Below are 6,981 nucleotides of genomic sequence, written 5' to 3'. Positions count from 1 at the left end.
CACACACGTCAGTACAATATAACGCCTGGTGTGAAGAAAGGATTTCGGTGTTGATGTGTGAAAAATGAACTTAATGAAGCTCAGACGGCTCATCAAATCGGAAGAGAATACAGCACCTGATCTCCCTAACACAATTCCAAACTTACACACACACACACACACACACACATATAGATGACATTAGGAAGAAAGCATGAAAATGAAATAATGAGAGCCAGAACGAGAGGAGAGGGAGAGAGAGAGAGAGAGAGAGAGAGAGAGAGAGAAAGAAGGAGATCCAGAGAGAGAGAGAAATGGAGGTTTGAAAGCTGAGGCAGCAGTTTAGAACTTTTAGCTGATCCTGACAAATAACTCAGAGTTACACCACTGCAGCAACCAATGAGTGTGTGTGTGTGCGTGTGTTTGCGTGTGTGTGTGCGTGTGTGTTTGCGTGTGTGTGTGTATGTGTGTGTGTGCGTGTGTGTTTGCGTGTGTGTGTGCGTGTGTGTGTGTTTGCGTGTGTGTGTGTTTGCATGTGTGTGTGTATGTGTGTGTGCGTGTGTGTTTGCGTGTGTGTGTGTTTGTGTGTGTGTGCGTGTGTGTGTGTTTGCGTGTGTGTGTGTATGTGTGTGTGCGTGTGTGTTTGCGTGTGTGTGTGTTTGTGTGTGTGTGTGTTTGCGTGTGTGTGTTTGCGTGTGTGTATGTGTGTGTTTGTGTGTGTGTGTTTGCGTGTGCGTGTGTGTTTGCATGTGTGTGTGTATGTGTGTTTGCGTGTGTGTGTGTGTTTGCGTGTGTGTGTGTGTGTGTGTGTGTGCGCGTGTGTTGCTTCCCAAAGTAACCACATACTACTAGCTCCTCACCCCCCACCCCCATTGCAGAGCCATATCCCAGAAATACAATCTAGTCCTCATATTTTTATGATCCTTATGATTCACGTTCCCAATAAAGTGGCGAGACGTTTACAGGAAGAAGAGCGTAAGCGGGTGGAGGAGGTGGGGTGCTGGGAGATTTGTCATCGCGGATGAGATAAGCAGCTGCTTGAAAGGCAACTGGAGGCAAAATTAAAAACATTACAACTGGACATGACAGCAGTGATGCACGCTCTCAAAACTCTGTATAAGGAACAGATTAAAATGGGGCTGTTATGTGAGAAAGAACCAAATGTTTGTTGGTTTTATTTAGCGTTTATGGAAAGAAATTTAGAGCTCAGAGCTTTGTAGCACTAAAATGGTAGAATCTGCTGAGAAGCACTGAGTAAAGAACTGAGTAAAGATCTGAGTAAAGAACTGAGTAAAGAACTGAGTAAAGATCTGAGTAAAGATCTGAGTAAAGAACTGAGTAAAGAAATGAGTAAAGAACTGAGTAAAGAAATGAGTAAAGAACTGAGTAAAGAACTGAGTAAAGAAATGAGTAAAGAACTGAGTAAAGAAATGAGTAAAGAACTGAGTAAAGAAATGAGTAAAGAAATGAGTAAAGAACTGAGTAAAGAAATGAGTAAAGAACTGAGTAAAGAAATGAGTAAAGAATTGAGTAAAGAAATGAGTAAAGAACTGAGTAAAGAAACGAGTAAAGAACTGAGTAAAGAAATGAGTAAAGAACTGAGTAAAGAACCGAGTAAAGCACCGAGTAAAAAACCGAGTAAAGAACCGAGTAAAGCACAGAGTAAAGAACCGAGTAAAGAACTGAGTAAAGAAACGAGTAAAGAACTGAGTAAAGAAATGAGTAAAGAACTGAGTAAAGAACCGAGTAAAGCACCGAGTAAAAAACCGAGTAAAGAACCGAGTAAAGCACAGAGTAAAGAACCGAGTAAAGAACTGAGTATAGAAATGAGTAAAGAACTGAGTATAGAAATGAGTAAAGAACTGAGTAAAGAACCGAATAAAGAATCAAGTAAAGAACTGAGTAAAGCACTGAGTAAAGAACCGCGTAAAGAACCGAGTAAAGCACCGAGTAAAGAACCGAGTAAAGAACTGAGTATAGAAATGAGTAAAGAACTGAGTAAAGAACTGAGTATAGAAATGAGTAAAGAACTGAGTAAAGAACTGAGTATAGAAATGAGTAAAGAACTGAGTAAAGAACCGAATAAAGAATCAAGTAAAGAACTGAGTAAAGCACTGAGTAAAGAACCGGATAAAGAACCGAGTAAAGAACTGAGTAAAGAACTGAGTATAGAAATGAGTAAAGAACTGAGTAAAGAACCGAATAAAGAATCAAGTAAAGAACTGAGTAAAGCACTGAGTAAAGAACTGAGTAAAGAACCGAGTAAAGAACTGAGTAAAGAACTGAGTAAAGCACTGAGTAAAGAAATGAGTAAAGAAATGAGTAAAGAACTGAGTAAAGAAATGAGTAAAGAATTGAGTAAAGCACTGAGTAAAGAACTGAGTAAAGAACTGAGTAAAGAACTGAGTAAAGCACTGAGTAAAGCACTTAGTAAAGAACTGAGTAAAGAAATGAGTAAAGAATTGAGTAAAGCACTGAGTAAAGCACTTAGTAAAGAACTGAGTAAAGCACTTAGTAAAGAACTGAGTAAAGAACTGAGTAAAGCACTGAGTAAAGCACTGAGTAAAGCACTGAGTAAAGAACTGAGTAAAGCACTGAGTAAAGCACTTAGTAAAGAACTGAGTAAAGAAATGAGTAAAGAATTGAGTAAAGCACTGAGTAAAGCACTTAGTAAAGAACTGAGTAAAGAACTGAGTAAAGCACTGAGTAAAGCACTTAGTAAAGAACTGAGTATAGAACTGAGTATAGAACTGAGCAAAAAAATAAGTAAACCTAGTCAGGACACTTCAGCACCATGGACAGCGACTTAAACAAAGTCACTCTGTAATCCTGTACTTCAAAGAAAACTCTGACAGACTCAAAAACAAACACCCTGTGAGACCAAACCTCAAAACACCATAAACACCCTAAGCACCCCCTCCCTAAACACCATAAACAGTCCCTCCCAAAACACCCTAAACACCCTAAGCACCCCCTCCCTAAACACCATAAACAGTCCCTCCCAAAACACCCTAAGCACCCCCTCCCTAAACACCCAAAACACCCTAAACAGTCCCTCCCAAAACACCCTAAACACCCTAAGCACCCCCTCCCTAAACACCCAAAACACCCTAAACAGTCCCTCCCAAAACACCCTAAACACCATGAACACTTCCTCCCAAAACACCCTAAAAACCCTAAACACCCCCTCCCAAAACTCCCTAAACACCATGAACACTTCCTCCCAAAACACCCAAGCAAATATCCACAAATAAGCACCAAATAGCCCAAACAACAAAAAATGCCACAAAAACATTTAACAAAAATACCACTGAAGATACCGCTGAAGATACAAGATAACCCAGACATCAACAATTACCCCCAAAACACAAACAACCTACACATACTCTAAAAACATTCCAAGATGAGGGAGAGACTGTTTACAGCTACTATAATGTAAGGGAAAAGTGGAACTAAATGTGATAATAGTTATCAATAAATAGCAGAATGTAACTGCTGTAACAACTTGCTGTGGAGTAATCAAAATGGCCGCCGTGGATTTGGAGTTCACGCGAAAGCTACAAAGAAAAAAACCAAGCTGGTCTGAGTAACGTTGCAGGAAATCGCAGGAGATATTTGGGCTCTGGAGCGTCGTCTAGAATCCTTCCGATTAAAAAAAAAACGTAATGGTATTTGTACTTCCAGGCTGCACCTATTAACATTATTATGCATTGAATATTTTGAATTAACATATTCATCCTCTATTGAATAACATTCTAATCAATATTCTATAACTAAATATTCCTCAGATGAATCTCATAGCCAAATTAGAACTGTGTAGCATTAAATGGTAACCATGCGTGTAGTGGCTTTGTAAGGAATGAGCGGCTAATTACAGGAGCCTCATCAGGACGTAGAAACAAACCCGGCCAATTAAACGGCTCCTTGTTAGATTGATGGGTTTTGGCTGACGGTGTGGTGTGTAAGAGCAGCTGCACCTTAACCTTGGAGAGAGGCAGCGAGTGGGTCGATAACACGGGAAAGAAAGGCAAGCGATGCGAGACGACCTGTCGTGAGGAATTATGCTCGCTAACCTAGCAGAGTGTGTGTGTGTGTAATCATGCACGAGTGGGTGTGAGCATAGATGTTTCTGACTCACATAGGGATTGTGTGTGTGTGTGTAGCAGCAGGTGCTTGTTTGCTGCATGTCTTCTTATAAGGACCCAGGTGGGAAGAAGAAATGGGCCTCCAGAGGACTGTGTGTGTGTGTGTGTGTGTGTACACTTGTAGATTCCTTGCCAATCCTTTGGCATGAGGACACAAGAGCTGGTTTGTACTGTATTGTATTTCATCACACTCATTTTACAAACAGTGATTAGGAGCTAAAAACAGTTTGCTTTGCGTGATGTGTTTTGTAAGATATTTATGTAATATTAGTAGCTGACGTATGAAGATAAACATTTCAAATACATACGGTATATTTCTGGCATTTGGCAGACGCTCCTATCCAGAGCAGCTTACATTTTCTATTTTAAACAAATGAGCAATTGCTCAAGGGACCAGAAATGGACCCTTGGTGGAAGTGGGATTTAAACTCACAACCAGTGGGTCCAATACCTCAACCACTACGTTACCTCATCTCAAAAGAACACACACACACAAAACACATGTTATGGTTCAAATGTAGTTCAAAAATGTGTGTTAGAATTTACACAATACCTAATCCCGTACATTACAGATGTAAGACTTAAGTCTGGACTTGAACTGGAGTCTAGTCACAAGATGATATCTTTAGTCAAAATCCATCAACTGGCAAGACTTCGCAACAAACAATTTAATAATTTAATAAGTGTGAGGAAGAGTTGGCCCTCTGGTGGTGTAGCAGTGACATGCCCCTGTCCATCAACCCGTCTATTGGATAAGCAACAAATTTCTGAAACAGCACTCACCTTGAAACCCATCACCATGAGCACAAGCACACTGGGGCCGTTCCAGTAACCGCAGGACTTCCTTTATTACCCCCATCGCGAGCGTATTCTTTTGTGCTTAGGCTAGCGATACAGCTGGTTGCGTACAACCACCCTGGGGGCAATGCGGTGTTCTGTGAGGGGAGAAAATCTCCAAACCTTCAGGATCTCTGGGACGGTATATTCTCTAAGTGGAGTTTGATGTTTTTTGAGCACTTTACCTCTCTCGGTGCCACTACTGTTACCACAGCAACAGGGACTGCCTCTCTTTAATAACTCAATGGGGAAGAATCCACTGAATCTCAGGAACCGCAAACAATAGAGCTTTTCATAATCGATTTCTGCCAGAGTTTTATTCAAACCCCACTGGTTATGTTCGAACTCACAACCTTCTGATCAGTAGCCCAATATCTTAACCACTCATTAACCTGTTCAACATTATTCACCAGGGGCACTTGATGAGGGTCAGTCCTCACGCTGCAGGAGCCTAAGGAGTCTCTGGGTAAATGTGAGTATCTGGTCCTGGTCCTGTTCCTGAGTGGTGACCCTCTGTGGACAGACCAACCAGAACAAATGCTCTTCGGTAGATGGACAGCGAGCTGCCAGCTGAGGCTCTCCTGTTAGAACAGCTTGGATGTGTAACAACGTGGCTACATGCCCTGTGTTATGATAAAATCCAGCTGCAGGACTTTCTGGGGCTAATTGTCTCTCGATAATAGCAGCAACAATCAAAGAATCTGTCACACCCCATATGTGACTGCTGAAAATTCTCCTGCTGTGTTGTTTTATTAAAGCTCCATTTGTCTGGGAAGGTGCTGAAGATATTCAACCTTCAGTGACACCACTGAGAGAGAGTGAGAGAGAGAGAGAGAGAAAGAGAGAGAGAGAGAGAGAAAGAGTCAGACAGACAGAGAGAGACAGAGAGAGAGAGACAGAGAGAGAGAGAGAGACAGAGAGAGATAGAGAGAGAAACAGACAGACAGGCAGCACGAGAGAGAGAGAGAGAGAGAGAGAGAGAGAGAAAGAGAAAGAGAAAGAGAAAGAGAAAGAGAACGAGGCAGACAGACAGAGAGAGATAGAGAGAGACAGAGAGAGAGAGAGAGAGAGAGAGAGAGAGAAACAGGCAGGCAGCACAAGAGAGAGACAGACAGAGACAGACAGAGAGAGCGAGTCAGACAGACAGACAGACAGACAGGTAGACAGAGAGAGAGAGAGAAAGAGAGAGAGAGAGAGAGAGAGAGAGACAGAGAGAGGGAGGCAGACAGGGAGCATGAGAGAGAGAGAGACAGAAAGAGAGAGACAGACAGAGAGCACAAGAGAGAGACAGACAGACAGACAGACAGAGAGGGAGAAAGAGAGAGAGAGAGAGAGAGAGAGAGAAAGTGTATGATTCACCAACCTTGCCTCTTGCCCTTTTGATGTATTTCTGCTTCAGGGTGATTGGTCATTAATTAATTCATTCATTAAAAAAAAAGAATCGTACTTTTGCTGGAATGAATAAATGAGTACGAGGAGAACGAACCCATCTCCTGAAACTTCTCTCTTCTGTATAAATAAAAACGTCCCAAGAGCTACGACCTCTAACTCTGACGTTTAATCGAACCTCAGCATCAAAAAACACTTTAAATACCAGCTGTATATATTAATACACTCATGTTTTGGAAGGAGTCTCCAGTGTCACTGCTTTGTTAGACATCTCCTGACTTCCATAGCAACAGAACCAACTTCTGTGACCTAACGCTATAAAGTTAAACTCCTCCTCCGTCACGGCCATCACACATCCGCCTTTCACACGAACGCAGAGTCACGGGGTCTACGGTTAAACCATCAGGTGAAGGTTCGAAAGAGTGGGCTTGTTAAAGGAGTTGCTTTTATGACACACATCCCATAGGCAGAGACACAAGCGTCTTTGTTGTTGTTGTTGGATCGTTTGTGTGGGAAGAAAATAAATTCCTGGCTGAACATTTTCATACGTCGGTTCTTTGATTTCGGGTTCTAACGCAGAGTGAATCATTCAGCATGAACATCAAGACACGCAAGAATCCATAGTTAAACT

This window comes from Hemibagrus wyckioides, linkage group LG29 (assembly GCF_019097595.1).
Source record: "Hemibagrus wyckioides isolate EC202008001 linkage group LG29, SWU_Hwy_1.0, whole genome shotgun sequence".
In the NCBI taxonomy this organism is placed as follows: domain Eukaryota; kingdom Metazoa; phylum Chordata; class Actinopteri; order Siluriformes; family Bagridae; genus Hemibagrus; species Hemibagrus wyckioides.
Note: the sequence above shows the minus strand (reverse complement) of the source record.